Source organism: Prinia subflava, chromosome 6, assembly GCF_021018805.1.
Source record: "Prinia subflava isolate CZ2003 ecotype Zambia chromosome 6, Cam_Psub_1.2, whole genome shotgun sequence".
In the NCBI taxonomy this organism is placed as follows: Eukaryota; Metazoa; Chordata; class Aves; order Passeriformes; family Cisticolidae; genus Prinia; species Prinia subflava.
In genome coordinates this window covers 2,879,527-2,900,240 of record NC_086252.1, presented here as the reverse complement: position 1 = coordinate 2,900,240, position 20,714 = coordinate 2,879,527, and the positions used below count along the sequence as shown (strand labels likewise).

General features: G+C 40.3%; 1 protein-coding gene across 3 annotated transcripts in view; it reads left to right on the top strand.

The window, feature by feature from the left end:
* The first annotated feature begins 12,870 nt into the window (after window positions 1-12,870).
* MFSD6 (major facilitator superfamily domain containing 6) overlaps window positions 12,871-20,714 on the top strand; it is a 28,208-nt gene continuing 20,364 nt past the window's right edge. Inside the window, exons 1-2 of one of the 3 annotated variants that reach the window (XM_063399892.1) lie at window positions 12,871-13,031; window positions 19,815-19,964. The gene's annotated coding sequence lies outside the window, so the exon portion shown is untranslated. Of the gene's footprint in view, window positions 13,032-15,564; window positions 15,805-19,814; window positions 19,965-20,714 lie in introns of those variants that run through there. The other 2 variants (XM_063399891.1, XM_063399893.1) reach the window with 2 other exon arrangements.

Here is a 20,714-nt window from a genome sequence, read left to right as displayed (position 1 = left end):
AGTGCTTTTCATATCTTTTATATCAATGAATGTACATCAGATTTTAAATGCAGATTATAAGCTTATCTTGCCAACTACCATTAGCCTGAAATTTTCCTTGTATTATCTATCTGTGGTGGTAGAATTATATTATTTGAGAAGCAGGGAAAAAAGAAAAAAAAAAGGAAAAAAAAGGGAAAAAAATCACTCAAACATTAAGAATCGTTAAAAATTCTATTTTAGGAACTCAGTCGTGTATGTAAGATTCCTCTTGGCCTCCCTGTTTTGCCTGTTGTTCAGCTGGAATGTCACACACTTTGAACCACCTGCTTCCTTCTCAGGGGAATGACTAGTTACCTATTTTGTTTCCATCAGAATCATAGTGAATTAAGCACAAAAAGCATTTGATGCTAATTAGTAGCTTTCTGGCAGACCAGGGAATTGAGCACCTCAGATGTTTATTTCAAGAATTTGTTACTCTAAATTAAAGTCAGGCTCTTCAGCAGGGCACTTTGGGTGACAGTATCTTATTAAATGGATGTGGTGTATTCAAACCTTTCTGCGTTTCTAGTCTGGCACCTCACACAAGTGATTATTTTCACTTGTAAAGATCCACATTTTGTTTTAGTAGTCAACATTAAGAATATTTTTCAAAATTTCTTTCTGTTTTATTTCATCCTGAAGTACAGTGAAAACTGTTCATAAAAAATGACTTGAACATTGCTTAGGGAAAGGTATCTCAATGCCAAAAATGATGCAAAGGACAGCACAGCAGAGTGGAGAATGTAAAAATGAGGGAAAAAAATAGGTCAGTAGAATAAACAGAGGCCTTTAAGCTATTAAAGAAGCATCTATCACTCACTGCTGCAGATATATTCTGTTCAAAGTATAAATTATTAGCATCCAATATGGGGTAATATGAGTTTCAATGCAACTCAGTTTATCAGCTCTGTGTATAATGATTAACCTGACAGAAGGATGTGTAGCAAGTCAGAAGGAGAAGTGTTTGTCTTTGTTTTGTTTTTTTCTTTGGTTTTTTTTTTTTTTTTTCAATAAAGAAAAATGGTCACCCTGGATCATAAACAAACTTGCAATGGCAGTGACAGGGACAGAGTACTTGGTTCTTTGAGCACTTATTGAGCGGGTATACTTCCCTAGGGATATAGTGCTCAGTGAAGAAAGGCAGTGGCAGCTGTGGCAGGGTACAACATAAATTGAAATTGTTGCAAAGGAAATCCATGGTGTCATTAGCTCCTCTCTGCAATCTCAGTCTTGCATCTGCTCCATGGATTCCGTGGTGCCGCTGGCTCTCCTGTCCAGACGCAGACAGTCCATCACTCTGTGTCCCTGCAGGAGCAGGCTGGAGCACAGGCTCATGCTGCCAGCAGCTCTGGATGGGAATACATATCATTATTTCAGAAATAACATGGAACTCAGGGTGATTGAGTCATACTTTGACACACCTCTGTCTGCCAAGAAAAATGCAGGCACTCCCTTACAGAGCTGTTGCTAAGAGCACTTCTTCAGGCTCTAGGAGTGAGAAGGTGCTTTGTTGTACAGTTAACTGCAGGAGTTAACAGCAGGGTTTCAATCTGGGACCTGCCAAGAAATTAAAGCATGTAATTAAAGGCTGTGCTTCTGCCTAGGAGATGCTGTACCATGTACAATTAGTCTGAGACACTATTCTGTAAATTTAAGACCTTTGAAAAGTGATTTTATTGGCATTTGTAGCCTAAAAAATAAAGAAGAGGAAGTTCTGGCCAGCACTAAGACAAAATATCTATTGTTTGTTTTATGCTAACTTTAAATAATTGCATAAGAAAGCAGAGACTTCATGTAAAAAAAGAAAAAAATCCATTTTCAATTTGAAATGTTAATGTAATTTTTTTCCCCATGACTGAGCAGGAGAATCATGAAGCACATTTGATCTGTGCATTTCCTTTCCTATGTCACCACTGGCGTCCCTTAGCTTTTGTGAACCTTTTGGACTATTCACCATTGACCAGTTACCTTCCTAGTAAGAGACAGCTGAATTTTGCAGGTACAGTTGTCTGTCACCTCAATTACAACAGCAACATGCAATTTTCAGCATATTTCTGAATAGTTCTGAAATAGTCTGAAGAAGCAGGCAATGAGAAATGACTTCATTGCTTTTTCACTAGTCTATTTTAGTTCTCACTTCTGTGAAGAAAGTAATCTGTTTCATTGTAGTATCAACATTAACCTTTTAGTTGACACAGTAGGACACCATGCACTGGTGATAACAAATGGCATCTTGTCATTGCTCCTATTAGTGAGCTAAAACATAAATACAGTTTATTTCATTCTTTCCAGTGCATGCAGGATGACCCAGGATTATGGGATCCAGAGGAAGAATGTTCAGATGCTTTGAATTTCTGTGTTGCTTTACAAATCAACACATGTAATATATTTTCCAGTTATACCTTAGAGAAGACTGTTCTGTGAACTGTTATAAACTGATATTTTAAAGGGTCTATGTTACCAGGGATGTATGCTTTCTTTTCAAGCAGATAATTTGACCGTGGCTTCCCATGTGAGCCTGTAACACTGCCACCTGTCAGCTGTTACCCAGTTCTGCAGAAGGAAATGAGCCTGGTCTTTTAGCACAGGACAAACAAATCCTCCATGTACTAAAATGCACTCACTCAGCCACACTCCTTTCCCCGGAAGTCTCTCAATTTATCTTTCCTTCCGAGGAAATTTCCCACTATCTAAGAATTTCCCACCTTCTTGACTTTTTAAGTTTAAAAAAAAAAAAAAAAAGCTTAGCATTTATATTTACAGAAGTAAAAAGCCCCAAACTCTGTCACGTTCTCCAGTATGTCATTTCAGGCGCTTGTAGGGTATTTGCAATCATCTGTCTGTTTCCCAGGGCCTCATTTGCTTTTGTTAGTTATTCACAGCAATCACTCACAGTGCTTGTAGGTACCATAATTACTCACCACAGAATGACTGCAACTGCAGGTTGTGACTTTGTCACTGCATAGTAACAACCAGAGCAGTTCTCCCTGGAATATGTGTGCTAATTCTGGAAGGTGAAGGAAAACATTCTCCCTTCCAGATGTGACTTCAACACCTGGAAACTTGACTGCAATGACCCACTGTGTAACCTTCACTTTTCCTGTTCAAGAGGAAGAACTCTTTGCAGATCTGTTATAATCTTTGACACCTATCTAAAACGTAGAACATGAGTACTGTACACTTATCTCAGAAAAAAAACTATAGTTCAGATGTGTTTCTAAAGAGCTTTAGCTCAGGAAATAGCTAAATTGAAACTAGTTTAGTTCACTTTCTGTCTCCCTTTCCTGGATAGGCCTGGGTTAATTAGTAACCAACCTTCCAATATCCGTTTCCTCCTCTTGCACCTTTTCTGCATAAACTGTGTATATTTGTTCAGCCACCATTGTTGCAGGATCACCCCACCCTGCTCAAGTCCAAAGGTTCACCAGTTTTGTTTAGCTTATAAATCTAAAGATGAGTAAGATAAAACAAGTTTTGTAAACTAATTACTGCATTCTGTTTTAGTGATACTGCATTGACTAAAAATTTGGTGCTGTTGGGTCAAAATCTAAAATTTAAAATTTAAAATATATTGCAGTTTGAAGTTTCTGAAATTCTTTTCAGTATTATTATTTGGAATGGTAGTTTATGCTTAAATTACTAATTTAGAAAGTGAGAAATACGAGACAGACAACTTATGTATCACATACATTTGTGTCTATCCACATTTTCATTTTTGCCAATGAAAATTATAAATAACACAGTTGACTGGAGAATTTTCAAGATTAGAAGTCTTACTTCTGAGAGCGCTGTCTGAAGGGTTTTTAGGCGTCAGGAGGGCTGATTCACAATTGTACTCCACAGTGTTCAGTTTAATTGTTTAACTTTTTTATTCCACTTCAACCTGAACAACAAAACCCCCCTACAGTTCAGAGCTGATGGCATTTGCACTCTCTGTAGTTATATTATTCAGCACACATGCTGCAAAGAAAGAAGAAACTGAGACCTTAGGCTTTCTTTAACATTCCCTGCTGTTCCTGCTGTCAGTGGCCAAGGCTATGGAAGACACTAGGAACATTTGACTGCTGCTTTTCTGACTTAGATACAGCTGATGACAAGGAGGGGCCAGCTGTGATAGCTCCTCTGGCTTCTCCTTCTGTCACTCAGATAGGAAATGCTGCTGCTTGAAATAAATTTAAATGGCTCTGCCATTCTGGAATGGGAAGAATTTTTTCCCAACTCAGTACATCTGTAAATTATTTTTAAGGCAAAGTATGAGGATTAGTGACACCCACTACATGGTGGCCCAGGGAACTGCAGGGCTCATGAAAACACCTGGAGTCCAAAGGGGAGCTGCAAAACCTTGAGACATTTATTTATAAGAAAGTAAGATATTTTGAAAAACTGAAGGGGAAATAAAATGTGATACAAAATTTTGGAGAACTATTAATTTATTGTTATTTTAGTATTGTTTAGTTGTTCCCCAGAAGATTACAGATCTTTTAAACTAAAAAAAATCTGGCAACCTGGGGATTTCTCTTCTGTGCATATTCCTTTGCTGATACTTGACAAACCTTTAGCATCCACAGTATCTTTGCAAGTTTTGGACAGGTCTCCTTGTAGCTTCATTTGATGTTTCATTTTCCATGTATGAGAATAAAGAGTAAATGAATTTGCTTTCTCCAGTCCAGGACTTTTTAGATCTGCTATATCCCTCCTAATTAGCCTCTTTTCCTGACTGGTGAATACTAGACTAAGCTGATCCAGGCAGAGAAGTCAGTCCAACTTCTGAGCATCCTTCCTGGAACTTTTCTAACACTAACATTCTTTTTGAAAGGAAGAGAACATCATTATTTTTTCTCTGTAAATCTTATGAAATCCATGTCTGAATTTCTCTATGTGTGAAGAAAATAAAGCCAAATATTATACTAAAATAGAATTATTCCTTACTTTGCAATTGGTTTTGCACATATAATTTTTTTTCCTCTCTCATGGGTGCTTTAAAAGTTTTGAACCTTCTAGTAACTAACAGTTAACAGTATGCTGTAGCAGTACAAGAAATCCTCAGGGAGCTAGGTTGTACATCCTAAAAGCAGATAAAATCGTCCAACTCTGCAGGCAACAGGCCTTTACTCAACTATTTATAGAGCTATTTATAGGGGAAGAGAAGGGAAGGAAGAAAAGGAATTAGTAAATGACTTTATAAAGCACAGGTACTTAGAATTCATAGCTGATGTGTGCTGATTAGGAAGTCAGGAGATATGACAGAAAAAAGGTAAGAAATGTTAATAGTGTTACATAGACAAAGACTATTTTTTTCTACTTTTGTCACCTTCCTGTGTTTTGGATTTCTTTTTCTTTTCCCACCCAGCCATTTCAAAGGCATATCCTTGCAATGACGCATCAGTTTTCTGTCTGCTTGAGGTTTAGAAATAGCTGAGCTGTTATAAATAGATCACAATCTGCAAGAGACTAAGACAATGGAAATACTGTAAAAGCTTCACTGAAAAGTTTAGAGGTGGATTGAGATTCCAGTGTCTCCTCAAGTAGAAGTGCTCGGTTTGAAATGCTTTATTAGCCACTGCAGAGGAGGCCGTGCTCTTTGTGCGGCAGGAGGGAACAGCCAGGTGAAATCAGGTGGCACTTTCAGTCACGGTGCCAAGCAGAGAGCGAGTCCAGCCCTGTCCCTGGGAGCTCTCAGCTCAATGACGTGAGAAGGAGGCACTTTGCTGTTCCTTACTGCAAAGCTAAACCACGGAGAGGCAGTTACTCTTTTATACGCTGTAGAGACACTAAATCAGAATGTTTAACTTGTGCACCACAGTTTTTCTGGCAGTACTTGTGCACTCCAAATTGATAGCACTCATCAAGTTTGTTCCCTTTTTTCATTTTGCCTCCAAAACACCTTATCTTTAATGTGCTGTTGTAGCATATGGTTGAAAGCTTGACCTTGTCTAATAAGGCAGTGGAAAAATCAGAACTGGGAAACAGTTCAATATGCCTTTGTTTATGTTTGAGAAATTCCTTTGTAGGGTCATTTAGATCCTGCCAGCCCTTCAAACAGACTTAGGGAAAACATGTAGCTGTCCTGCACTGAAACCTAATACCTGGTACTGGTGTTATTCCCCCAGCCATATACAAATAGCTGAGATCCATTTTCTTATATTTGACTGTATAATTCTGTTTGAGAGACTGAGAAAGATGCCTTGATAACTGTGGGAAAAATAAGAATTAAATGGAAGGAACAAACTTCCTCAAAGATATGTTTCTGCCTTAAAGAGAAGCTGCTTCCTGAAACCAGCCTATCTCATAATAGCTATATCACAGCAACTAGCTTAATATAAGCTATCCATTCTCAATCCTTGCCAAACACAAACCACTAAGGTAGGACCTGGTCTTTGCCTGAAGCCTGTCCCCAGTTTTTGTAACAGAACTTTAGGTCAGTACACACTGCAGAATCAGGTCCTTCAAACCTAAATTAGCATTCATTTCGTTGAAAACTAAACTTTTTTTTTTTTTTTTTTTTTTTTTCACTGTCAGTAATTTTGTTTCCAGGTTTGGAAAAGAAACATTGCTGTGGAAGAATCCAATGAATTTATTAATGAGCTCCGTAAGTAGGCAACTATTAATATCTTCTGAAATTTTGTTTGTCTTATTTTTATCTTCAGACTCTGAAATAAACAGATGTTCTGAAGCTTTCCACTGAGAATACTACAGTATGCTGTCTTAAATACATTGTGATTACTGGGATATTGTAGGAAACAAGTAAATAGCTGTGTACAGTATTTCTGAAGCAATTTGTACCTTTACATGAAGTACTTTATCTCACATTGCACTGACTGCCCTAAAAAGAAAACATCTAAAATATTTCTTGTCTATTATTAAAGATTTTTCTTTCCAACCAGAAAAGAGAATACAAAAATTGGAAAAAAAAAAAAAAAGTAACTTTGTCCTCTAATATTATCAGAGAGCATTTCTGCTATTATTATTCCATGGCATGACTGGCAATATACCTGTCCTAAGCACATTTTCAATAGCTGAGTCCTTCAATTTGTCAAAAAGTTTTTGTTTATTTCACAATCCCTTTTGATCAGAGATACTGCTTTGAGTCCTAGTGTAACTGAAGTCTTGGCAATCCTCTCACTGAGACTTCAGTACTCAGGTCCTTGTTCTTTACATTGAGATGTCATCTTGAGAGTTTGAAAAGGGCATCAGTAAATTGCTCATTGTTTTCACACTTTGAGGGGAGGGACCCATTTGAAATTCACCTAGAAACTAAATTCAACTACTAGTATTGCTTGTATGTTATTGCTTGTATGTATCTTGGTCCTATTAACCAAGAAATTAAGAGATCAACCCATCAGTTATGTTGGAGGTCCTGAGAAGAAATACAGAATAAAAAGATCAGTATGCTTTCTGAGGGAAAAGAGGGAAGATGGCTTGGCTAACTGTGACCCCCTCTGTATGAAAAGTGACATTTACTGCTTTTATTCACACCGAGGCAAATTCAAAAGTACAAAAGATTATTCCGTACAAAAGATTATTTCACTGCTTGTGTGCTTAAATTTACAAGTAGTAAACAAAAATGCCTTAGTCTTGGTTAAGTTTGTAAAGCTACATTGTAGAAGATCTGAATTTAACCAGGGAGATAGGACTATGTGCACTTGCATCTGATTAAAACAAACAAAAAACAGTTCAGATGAAAAGTGCTCTAAGTTATCACCATTTTTTTAAGCCATATAAATTGTGAGAGCTAGTCCTTGTATTAAAAGAGAATACATACTAATGTATCAAATAAAAAGTAATTTTCTTGAATAGTCTTTCCATATGTATAATATGGAACTAAGGGAAATCAATTAATATTTCTTTTGGTCAGGGAATATTTTGCCATGCAGTGGCATGGTATTTCCTTTAAAAGCTATTGTCAGAAATTTAATTTTTTTAAAAGTTGAGAACTCAAATTCTCATTGACCTCAAGTAATTGACTAGTAATTAGGAAAGCAGGGATATCTGACCCTATATGCATTGCTTTTGTGGATGTAAAGGACAATAATAGTAAAGAATTTCTTGCTTGAATGCTGATATTTGCTAAACCCCTTGCTCTCAGAGGAGACAGAAGGAAGTTCCTAGGGATCAGAGAGAAGTGGTCAGTTTGCTGTCCCTTGGTCACACAGCTGCAGTCATGAGGCTCAGTAGGTACTTGGTACACTCAGAACAGCATAAAAACCATACATTTGTTTTACTGAAGTCATGTAGAAGTGAGGACTCATTGTGCAAGGACATAGTGGGCAGAGGAGGTGGGAGGATGTGTCATATTTTTAACTTCTTTGCCTGCCCTACTCATTTTGCATTTTAATTTTAACATTTCTAGTGTTTATTTAGAATAAGATGTACAAGCATGTGGGAGCTATCCTTTTAAGTTTTAAAAGTTGAATTTTTTTCTGAGGATGCCTCACTGGGGACCCCAGAGGGTCTGAGTTGATCCATCTCTAAGCTCTGGCCAGTTAAGTTTCCTTCCCTCTGTGAAGACAGGCCAATGCAGAATTCATTGCAAGCTTAATGGATAAATTGCATAAATTGTCTAGCTCCTGCCTGGACTACAGGGTCAGCAGGGCTTTGCACATTTCCCGGTCTGGAGGGTCATAACAAGATCAAGGACATCCATATTTTTGCCTCTATTCAATGGCATCAATGTTGTCAGCAGCCCAATTTAAACATTTACTCTGTAGACAGCAAAACCAATGAAGCTGTATTTCCTACAGGCTTGTGTATTTGTATTTTTACAAATGCAAATTCCTAGCATTCCCTTGTGTCACCACTTTAAATGTCTCACCTGTGCTTTTTCTCCAGTTCTCTCCTCTATTCCCTTACCTGCCTCCAAGTTCTCCACTGCTGCTCAGGCACAGTGATTCACTGGAAAATGCACACTGGACACTGTGGAGTTCCTGCCCTGGAATTTCCTCCCATGGAGGGCACTGTCTTGCCTTTCTTTTCTGCACTGTGTTGTAGGAACATGCTATGTTGCAGGAACTTAATATTTGTGCCCACGAAATTTAATATCTGCCAGTGGGTTCAAAGGTCTTGAGGTGAGGAAAGGTTGATTACTGTATATGCAGACACCATGCAAAGACAAATTGGAATTCAAGGGGGAAAAAAAGGCCTGTCCAGTAGGAAAAAGTTGGTGTATACACACACAGTAAAGATAGTCACAGTATACACAGTTTCTGTCTTTGGTTTTGTGCACTGCTCTCCCTTTGCTAATGAAAGTAATGCTTCTGCAAGTGTTGGATTAAAATTCAGAGGAAGAGAATACTCTGCTTCCCTGCCAAACCAGACAGACCACTGCACTGGTTTTCTTGCTGCTGTGAATATTTTGTCCTTGGTTACCATTAACATTGCTGCAGCTGTGTATGATTTGCTGATTCACTTGGTGACTGCTTCTTGGTTCCTCTGCTGGGATTTTTCTCTAACTGGTAACACAAGTGCTTTTGAAGAAGTAAGGAGAAGTCACACTGTTCCTCATGCTGACTTAAAGTCTTCCCAGATTTGCCCTGGGATATGTACAAACTGTTGTACTATAAAGAACTTCCACAAGAGGAAGAAATGTCATAGTTGCTTTAAAGCGATGCCTCTCCGAGCAAAGGAGTAACTTTAAAAAAGTGGGGTTTATGTTAGGCAAAATATATTAAAAGTGTCATGGAAAGGAAAACTTTTCTGTTGACTTCATTGTATTCTGGAGCAAGTCCTAGCAGCATAAATCTCACCTTCAACTTATCTTTCTAATCTGACTGATGTAAATGATTTTTTTTTTTTTGGCTCAGAGTTAAAAGCTGCCAAAAGACTGCAGAATATTTTGGAAATTCTTGATTTCAAAGTACAGTTCCAGCTTATTAAAGAAACCAGTAAGTTTTTCTAAACATGAAAATTTAATCTCCTAGAAACCATATTTGCTTTATTTTCCCTCTAACCTAAGGAACAAATCATGGAGTCAGCTGATACCACCTTGCCCTTTTCAAGCAAAGTCTACTATGGTTAGCTATGTGCAGTCCTAGCAGGTATTTGTAATTAATTTTGTTTATTTTACTTTTAAAAGATAATTACTTTGCTTTATTTTTTCAGCTTATTTACTGCTTTCTTTTAGACATTAAATTTGGTTATTTGTTTTTTAAGCCATTAAACATTTGTAACTATTTTTGGCAAGCATTCTTACCATGATGTATAGTAAAGTTCTATGGGGAACACAAATCAAAATCTTTATAAAATAACATATGCATTGAACCAAAATCCCATAGAAACCCATAGGCATGGATAAGTTAACCCAGGTGTGTGTTTATAGTACAGAGGTTTTTATATGGCATACTCATGTATGATTTATATTCATTTTAGAAAGTATTACTTCTGAATTTTTTAATATCCAGTGGTCATGTATGTATTTATTAGTGTCACTCTCTTAGCTAAGAGAAAAAGATTGGGTTTTCGTATCTCACATTTATATATCCCATTTTACTGTCATTCAGAGCTTGAGGTTTTTGAAAAAGAGGTATTTCAATAATTTGAATGGCTTTTACACCTGACTCAGCTTTTAATTTTGTTTCATACTAGCAACTATTTTTAAAAAATCCAACTTTATACTTAAAGTTTAAGTAACTTAAAACTACATTTCCTTGTCTCTGATGACTGCTCTGACTAGAAAGATTTGTTATAAAGGTACATTAGGACAGTTTGGGAGCAGTGCAGCAGTTTGTCCATTTTTCCTAATCCTCATTTTCATGGCTGAAAGAACTCTCTGAGCAAGTTAGTAATTTGTAACAGGCTGCAATCCAGATGTTTACACACAGCCTGGCTGAAAGAAATCCCCATGCAGAGCCCCTACTATGTTCAATTCTGCCCAGGCTAGAGTAGCTTGTCAGGCTGGAATAATGTTGTTCTGTGCTCAGGCTTTTCACAATGCTCACCGCATCACACTCAGCTGGGAATGGATTGGGTTTTTAAACTCAGCAAGAAACCCTTTTATAGATATATATGTATGAAAACATTGTACATCACTCTTTATTGGTCATACTCTATTCTCTGGTCCTGTCATTTCTTGTTCACATATCACGTTATGCAGCAGCCTACAAAGAAATGTTATGCATTTGGTCTTAATTCCTCTATTCAAAGAGCATTTAAATATTTATTTTTAAAACACATTATTTACTCTGGCACTTCTGACACCAAGTAGAAGGAAGGGGGACGATCTCAATGCAAGTATTTAAAAACACAGCTGCAAGGAAAGGAAAAACACAGCTCCAAGCAAGGCTGCAGAAGATGGTCACATTCCTAATGTGATGGGCAACAGTGAAGTTATCAGAGATTAGAGAAACACTGCTTTTAAGGCTTCAGCAAATGTAGTCTGTGACTACAAAGATCTGCTTTCCCTTTTTAGTTGACAAACAATGACTGCAAATTATTTGAATTATATGTTCTTTCTAAAAGCTTTTGTAGTAATTTGCCAGAATAGTCTCCATCAAGATGAAATAATTTTGTTTGGTGCTTAGATCTGGTTTATTACAGTGACATTTTCTAATAAAACCCCCAGTACATGAGCTGATAATTGTCTGTCTCTGAATTCTGCAAGATTACAGGAGGCCTGCACTCCTGGTCTCAGACGTGGTTTCTCTTTGTGGTTAATTAGCCGTGGGGGAGATTCTCAGAGATGACGAGTTCTGAAAATCATTCCAGAGACAGATGATAAACAAGCCATCTCCTGCCCCGGGTCATCTCCCCTAGGAAATTCAGCTTTTGTCTCCTGCCTCCTTCAGGAGAAGCCTTTACTGTAGAGGTAGGCAGGGTTTCAGTGGGATGCTGTCCTCAATGGCAGTGAATCCACACTCAGACAGCGTGCCCCATTGGAATGGCTCTGTGGCACGGAACAACCTGGAGAGAGCTTTGCCTTCCGTGCCAACTGCAGGCCCTTCCACTTCCGTGAGAACGCAGATTAAATGGGTGGGATGCCTGTCGTGCCTCCGTTCCTGTTCGTCTGCCTCAATCACGCTAAGTTGTAGTTTTCTCTCAATTTCTTCCCTTGGGCAAAATAATGCAAATTATATTTTATTCTTTGAAAAAAGAGAGAAACGGGGAAGAAAGGGAGGTGCAAAATAAGATGCAAGTAGTAATGTGTTTGTTCTGTGGTATTTCAGTTAACGATGTCTGCAGTCGGGTCCCTGTTCCGGGCAGAAGCTGCCGTGCTGGGCCGTTGGGAGGGATGGCCAGTGGAGCTTGCTGCTTTGCCGACCTGCTTGGACTAGGGCCAGTGTGAACTCTTGTGTAAAGAACACCACCATTTAAGCTTAATCCTCAAACAGCTTCAGGATCTCCTGTTCGGTTCAGGCCTGATAAACACCCCAAATCTCTGGCTGGCCTTTCACTTGGTGACTATTCCCCTTCTTTAACACCACTGACCTTTTGATATTGCAGCACGACTGAGCTGTTCCTCAGGATTTACGGTCCTTCCCTTTTTCTGCCTCAGTAATTAGCGTGGGGGGAAGTTTATTCTGCTATTGTTTTAAACATTTAAGTAATTTTGTGTGCAAGTCTAGAAACAGTGTTACCGAAGAGGTGATGCCAGTGGCTGTGAAAGGCACTACGGTAATTAATTCTTTATGCTGTACTACGCGTTTGGAACTTGTGAGGAGCAGGAAGCGCCATCAATGTCATTCGCCTCTTGGGGCCCACGAACGCTGCCCAAGCGGTGTTTTTAAAGGCAAGGCCCCGTGTCCCAGCAGAGGCGCGGACGCGGCCCGGGAGTGGATGCGCTGTGCCCGGGCCGCGGGCCCGCGGAGGCGTTACCGGGCGGCAGCGCGGCCCCCCCGCGGCGGGGCGGGGGGCGGCTCCGTCCCTCCCCGCAGCGCCCCTGCGCGGCGGCGGCGGCGGCGCGGCCCGGCCGGGGGGGCGGGAGGTGCGCGGAGCCGCCGCCCGCAGCAGCCGCGGCGGCAGGGAAGGGGCTGCGATGCTCCCGGCCGAGCGCCCCCCCGGAGCCGCCCCCGGCCGAGGTGAGTCAGCGCGGCCCCGCGGTGCGCGGGGGGCCGGGCCGGCAGCCGCGGCCGCCCGGCGGGGCGCCGCCGCCTCCCCTGCCCGCGCTCCGCGGGGACCGGCCCCGCGGGGCGGCCGGGGCCGGCTGTGGCGCACCGAGCCGCTGGGAGCCACCGGGCCGAGGAGGCCGTTCTCCGCCGCTGTCTGCCCCCGCACCGGCTCCAGCGCCCTCGCAGCAGGGCGGCGGGCCTCGTCCCCGCAGCCGCCCGGGATGCTGCCGGTGGGCCCGCGCCGCAGCTTCTTCCCGGGGACGTCTCCTGCCGCGCCGGGGCCGGTCAGCTGCGCCTCCACGGAGCCGGCCGGCTAGGTCAGCCCTGACGGCCGCTTGGTGGGTGCCGACTTCGGTGGGATGCCGGCCCGCTTCTCCTGAAGCTCGGCATCTTGGTGGAAGCGTGGTGCGGCCGAGCCGTGTAATGCCCCCTTGCCCTTCCCGGTGACAGGGTCGTAGTCCCGGAGGTGGCCGCTGGCCGGGCCGTGTCCCGCGGGAGCTCCGGCACAGGCATCCCGCACTTCTCCGCGCCGCCAGCATCCAGGCGTGGCGTTACGCGTGGCTGTCACTCGGATCCAGAGCCCTTACATCCTTAAAATACCATGGGGTTTAGTAAGCGGGTTGTCAGTCGCTCCTCTGTTTATTGGAACAAGCGTAGGAGCAGATACTTATTTGGGAAGTCAGTGCTGAAGGTGCCATGGCTGCTACGGATGCCTGCGATGTTCTAAGTTAGATGGAGTTTAAAATCCTTGCCTGTTCAGCAGCTCTAAAGTTTTAACATCAGACTTTTTTTAAATGTTGTGTTAATGAAAAGTGCAGTGTTGAGGAGTGATAAACTAGGACTGACGAACTAGGGCAGAAGAGAACAGCTGAGTAAACATAGCATTGAAGTATTTCAATAAAAACTTGCACCAAACATTATTACATTACTAAGATAACATTACGTCTTGTTTTCCACTGGTTAATAATGTCTAAGGAAAGAGATTACAAGATGCTGGTTTTTTAGGTTGGTTATTTTTTGTGTGTGTTTTTTTGTTTCACTGCGTAGAAATAGTGGACAAAGGTGACATGTATTTTGTTGTTTGTATTCTGTGAAGACCCACCAAGGAGTAGGAGAAAAGAAAACAAAACATCCCTTTAAGGGTGGTATTTGTGGTAGCAGTCATAAATCCAGTAAAAGTCATAAGAAGACTTTAAAAAAAAATAAAGCAGGTGGAGTGAGAATATGAGAGTAGAAGCTGACAATATGAGGACCTAATGGGAGGAAGCTGTGGTGTATCACTAACATAGCTGGTACTAGGACACAGCTTGAATGCAGCCTAAAATTCGTCCTAATCTTCAGCTAGAGGTCAATGGCCTGAGTTTATATAGTGGTGTGGGGAATTGTGAGCTGGTGCCACGATCTCTGCAGATGGGCAGTTGGTCGCAGGGGCTGGAATGGCCGGGAAGGCCTTGCTGTCTTGCAGCAGGCTGGGACTGCCGCTGCTGCCAGGCTCGGTGGGGCAGCTGGGTGCCTGTGTTCCTCCCTGCGCTGCAGCAGTGTGCTCCTGGAGTGCTCTGGGCTCTTGCCTCCTTTGTAGCTGAAAGCACACTTGGAAATTACCATCATTAATCAAGTATAAACCTTGGAGGCAGTTGGCAAATTGAAAAATGGTTAGAAAAACTAGAGGCTGATACCAGCTAAAAACAAACTCTTCAACAAATAGTCTACTCAGACATCTTAATGAGCACATATGAAATGAAGAGCAAGATTGGAAAGCGGGAGTCCTAAGATGTGAGTTTAATATGGTTTTTTTTAATGAATGAGGATTCATAGTATTCTTTAATATTAATACTAGCACTATTATAACAACTTCAGGCCTATCTTAAGTGCATTAAACCTATTATAAACCTGATCTTGACATATTTCAGACATACTGTTATCTCCCATTCTAATTGACTGAATGTGTGAGTGTGTAGTTTTTATACCCATATTGAAGAACCTATAGCCCAATACTTTAAGTAAGTGCATATCAGCAACACAAAATAAAGAACTGTTAAGTGTTAAGTGCTGTAGAACAAGGTGGTTTCACTTTCATGCAAACCCTAATTATGTTGGTTAATGTTACAACACTCGTGTCTTGCTTTACAGTTGAAATGAGCACATTTTCCAGCACCAAGTGAATTCACTCTATGTGACTTATTTCTGAGTTTATAAATTCAGAGTCAGGTGTTCATGCTGCGGCCTCACAGGAGGAACTGCTTATCTTTGGAGAGCAGGGGACAATGTGGGGCAGGTGGGCCAACCTGTGGGAGTTGTTCTGGGTGGCTTGGCAGGGAACAGCCCGTCCAAGGGCTCCGCCTGGAGGTTGGCTTATCTGGGAGAGGCTTGGGAACATGATGCAAGAGTGAATGAAGTCTAGGCACTTCTTTGTCATGACGTACGTTGTTTACACAACATTCTCCTCCTTTTTGGCATGGATGCAGGCAACAGTGCCAGGCTGCTCCTTAGGGGTGAAACTTGCTGGAAAATGGAAAACGTGGTTTATTATTTATGTCTATTGCTGCGGTGCCTTGTAGGCCTGCTGGATGCGGAGCTTCGTTCTAGAGGCACTGCACAGATCCCGTAGCAGAAAGTCTGACCCAAAGGTTTTGCAGCTTGGATCTATGGGACTGGGGGAGGGGGAATCTCAGGAGGAGGTAGTGTGCGAGAGCTGTGTGATGGGTGCACTCATGGCAGTTTCACCAGCTCGGGGATGAGTGAGGTGAGCCTTTGTGTAATTTTCCAGTCTCCTTCTCTAGCAGACCTATTCTTGAGCAAACAATACTTAGTGACTTTAAAAAAAGTGTTTTGAAGAAATGTGTTTTCTATTAACGACTTTCAAAATGTTTGTATGAAAATGTTTGAATGAAAACTTTATGTGGACTTCAATGTATTTGCCACAAAGTGAGCTTTCTAGTCAGTAAAAGGCTCCAAGGGGTCAACTAAAATGCGATGCCATTTAGGCTGGTTTTGATTTATCTGCACAATGCAAACAGCAAGCTAGCCTGTTCTGTTCCTACAGCTGCATGTTGTTTGAGAGATTAATTGATCATTCCTGTTCTGAGTATGTTTTCTGAGACTATGTAAATATAAATCTTCTACAGTGAGTCATTTTGTTAGGTATTTAATGGGTTAAACCTCTCTTGATCGTTCACGCTGTCTTCTCATGAACTGTCACGGGATTTTTTTGGTGGTTTGTCTTTTAACATTCACATACATCCAAACCCGGGTTTTGAGTCCCTCCTTTGTGAATCTTAATTATACTTTAATTCTCAAAGCCTAGTGAATGTAATATTTATGCTGAATTAAACTTCATTTTAGAACAATAGTACAGTTTCACCTCAAATCTAACTTTCTCACTTTCTCTTGGTCTGCAAATGAAGTTTTGATGCCTAGTTCTGTAAGTACCGTGGTATTTTCCCTGAGGTGTTTAGGGATTTGCTACCCCAGTCTGATCTCTTGATTGACCTTTTTTTTTTTTTTTTTTTTAATTTGAGATACAGTTCAAAGCAGGGTTCTTTTTTCTCCAAAAAAAGAAGTGGGAAGAGTGACTCCAAGAGGGGAGCTCAGTTTTTAGTACACTATATGATTATTTTTCTTTGTTTTTATTCTTGTAATGTCAGATTGTGTTTAGATTAGCCTTTTCTCCTTTCCAATCTTGAAATCCTGTTAATTATTAGGAGGGGCAGACTAAATGAGGATCGATTTAAGAACTAAAAGCAAGAATGCCAAGAAGATACTTAACTAAATGTAGAATACCCTCTTTCTACCTACCTGCCAAAGAGGCTCATTACAGTCATTAAAATGACCTCTGTACTGTCATCACTGAATTTCTTGGGACAAATGGTTCTTCCTCCATTCCCAAGACAGCTGTTCAAAGGTGCAAGTCTGCAGGGAAGTTGTTGTATCTGTTTGCAGGAGATGACTGAATAAAAAACATGTTCTAGATGTAAGGACTTGAAAGTGGATTTTGGCTTGCTGGAAGAATAGATAGTGAAGCAGGTGACAGCAGTCTGAATCAGGAAACTTGGAAAAAAGATTTGACTCTACTTACATTAAAAAAAAGGGAGAAGAGCCTTGTGTTTAGCGAGTACATTCGTTGTATCTGAGGAGAAGCACATGCACTGTGCATGAAGAGGTTCAGAGCACGTGTGATCTCACAGACGGATCCCCAGTGCGAGGGAGCTGGGCCAGCTGCGCTTCCCGTGCAGCTGTGTGCAAGGGGTGTGCGCTCCTGATACGGTGCGATCGCGGGCTGGAGGGAAATTGGCACATCAGGTCTCAGTGAGGTTTTTTCCCACTGTAGCCTTGTAGGGGTGATGGGATGATGAGGAAACAAGGGCTTGGTTCCCAGTTCTGAGTTCTGTAGTGGTTTGGAAGTGTAAACCTCTGTCAAGATAAAAGCTCGTTTGTCAGTTGGAGGACCAAAGCGCTTTCTCGTGACACGCGTGCTGCTGTGCTGTGCCCTTGCTATGCCTCTTCCCTTTCCCTTTGCAGGGCTTTCTCAGGATTCTTGCAGAAGTTCTTTCCAATTTACATCTTAGGGCTTTCTTGTGTGTTTCTGAACCCTACCGTTACTCCTGGTTTTAGAGTGATGGTACCACTCTGCCTCCTCTGTGAGATCCGTCTATGAGATCTCATTTGTCCTGGCTGAGCTGGTTACATTCAACAGGCCTCTACCAGAATGTTGTGTTCTCTTCAACTTCAAATGAGTTAAAATTTATATTCACTCTGAAATCCATCTGTTAACTCTCTTAACCTTTGTTTCTTACTCCTGTTCTCTGTTGTTCATTTTAAACTTGCCAGTTGTGCTTGTTTTCTATCCTCTTATTGTCTTGTGCATTAGAAAAAATTTTGCTCGGTGAAGATACAGTATTTGAAGGCAATGGTTAAAATAACCAGTATATAACTAGTCTGTCACTGGGAAGTGTATTGGTTTTTCCATCTGTCTAGTTTGCTGCACATTCAATCTCTGACTTGCACAGGGTCTTTGTCAGTATAATGAAAGTCTCATAGGTTCAGGGTTTTTGTAGATTTTCTTCAGTAACAATACCATTCTGTTCATTTTCTTGTTTTCACTACTTTATTTTTAGAATTTAAAACATTGCTTAATATGACTTTCAAAAACTTGACTCCTAAACAAACTAGTGATCAAAACAATAAAGAATGCCATATGGCTCCTACCACTGTTGATGCTGTTATATTTTTGAAGAGTATATTGTGTATTATTAACAACATTCAGTGGAGTTCTTAGTGTGGGAAAATATTTACTGAAATTATTATGGAATATGCTTTTCGTAGCGTTCTAACCCAGGATGTTCTAGTCAGAATAGCAGGAGTGGATCTTTTGGATTATGCTAATGCAGTGTATTAGAAGGTGGATGCTGAGGCCGATATAAATTATGGAGAAGGGAAGAATATGCAGCAAGTGAAGTGTTTAAAGATTAACAGTATCATAATTTGTTATGTACTCACTATTCATACAACACATGAAATTGAAATTCCACTACCATAGAAAAGGGAAATGAAATTAAAGAAGATTGAATAATAATCGCTCTAAAAGCCTTCAGCATAATTTATATGCAGCCAAATGGTTCAGAGCTCATATATAGCAATAAGCTTGTTTAAATCAGGATGATTTCAGGCCACACTTACAAAGAAGTTGTCCTCAAATATCCACATGGTTAAAATGCGAGTTCTATCTTGTGTCTGGGGAACAGGAAATCTATTCTTCAAAAATAAATGCTATAAAGCTCTGATACAGCGAGCAAGCAAGTTGCTGTTAACAGATGAGCATACACTGAAAGCTGAGTTACATACCCTTGACATAAGTGGAGCCCTGCACAAGATTTGAAGTCTTTGTTGTCAAAGAAAGGCAAGGCATAAAGAAAATAAGAGCACAGATGATGACTGATCTGATTTACTCATTAGAAGGGCTTGTTTAATGGATATAGAAATGAGCAAAAACCCCACAGTTCTTCCTCCTGTCAGGCGGATGTGGCTCACTGAACCAAAAATTGCAGGCACTCACCAGACAGCTGCTGGGTTTTGGTTCATGTGGCTTTTGATGGTAACAGGTAAGAGCAAGAAAATGTGCTTTCACATTTGACTGTTCTAACAACTTAATTAAGACTGACTAATCTTTTGACAGTTGAAATACCTTTTTTAAAATTTAATCGGATTGTCTCTGAAGGAACTGGAGGAAAAAAACTGTAGTCTCTGTGTATGTGCTGGCATGGTTTTAATTTACTTCTGACCTTGAATACATTAATATTTAAGGTTCCAAGATTTGTATGTAGCCTTTTTTCTCTAAGTGAAACCAGAGATCCTTGCAGATAGTATCCCATAGAAATGACATTTAAAAGTGAAAAATACGCACAAACCTTTTGAGTGTTTGGGAGTTTAATGATGGTATTTTTAGACATGTCTTTCACTGAACTGTGTAAGGTTTAGATTATTTTAATGAACTGCTGTTTTTAGAACTATCCGTGGCTGCTTCTGAGCTGTTATACATATATGTTGAATCAATAGGAAACAATTAGTTTAACATACTAGTGAATGTTTAGTCTCTTTTCTCTTACTAGCCTTTGTCAGTATTAAATAATCCATTCCAAATCCATTGGCAGTATTAAATAATGATGTATTATAATTAATTAATTTAAAGGCACTATAATATATTGTTGAATATATTGTTGCATGACTAATTTTAAGGGTATGATATTGTGCTTTCAGATGAGTAATGAAAGACTTATTTCCTTGTCCCTTCTACTTGGAATAAAGTGCAGACGTGGAAAAAAAGTACTTATCATAGAATGATATAATATCCTGAGTTGGAAGGAACTCAGTAGGATCATCCTGTCCAGCTTCAAATTCATAGAGCAGGTCAGATCATAAATTCAGTGCTCTTCGAGAAATTTCAGCTTCTTCTGGTTCTCCTTTCAAATACTGGTCCTTGAAAAAGTTCCTCTGTGATAGTAATACTAACCCAAATAGCAAAGTGATAACAAAATCAAAATATATTACATATTTAACTTTCTCACAATGAACATGAGCAAATCTTACTAGGTTAAATGTAAAGGTACCAATAGAGCAAAAATAGTTTTTTTAATAATGATTTGGAGCTGATAGTCTGCTGGCAGAGCTGGTTTTTAGTCTTTGAAAAGGAAGCTTTTCTTATCTAGACTAGTTTGTTGGGATGGGTTGTTTTTAAATGTGAAACATTCAGTCACTCAAAGTCTAAGGAGTGTTTAATTTATTTTTAGTGGTGCTTATCAATTTTGCAGGCTCTTCTGCAGAAGTTAAGCGCAGGCAGCTGCAGTGCTGTTACCTCCCAGTCCACCTTTTCTCAGTTTCAGAATATGAATTGAAGATACCTTTCTAGGACTTGTCTCTGTTTCTTTGCTCCCAGGTCTTTGATGTCTTTGAGATTCTTATCCTAATTTTGATCTTAAAGCCCCATCCTAATACCCACCTCTTTTCCTATTCAGCCTAGATGTTCAAGCCTTCCATCAATTTCTGCTGTAGTTGTGGAGTGCTTAGAAAAATGTGTTTCAAGAGGAGACAGCCTTTTGAAGGCCATTGTGAGGCTTTGGATAGTAATTTGTTTTGATGATCAAAATAACCTGGATATAT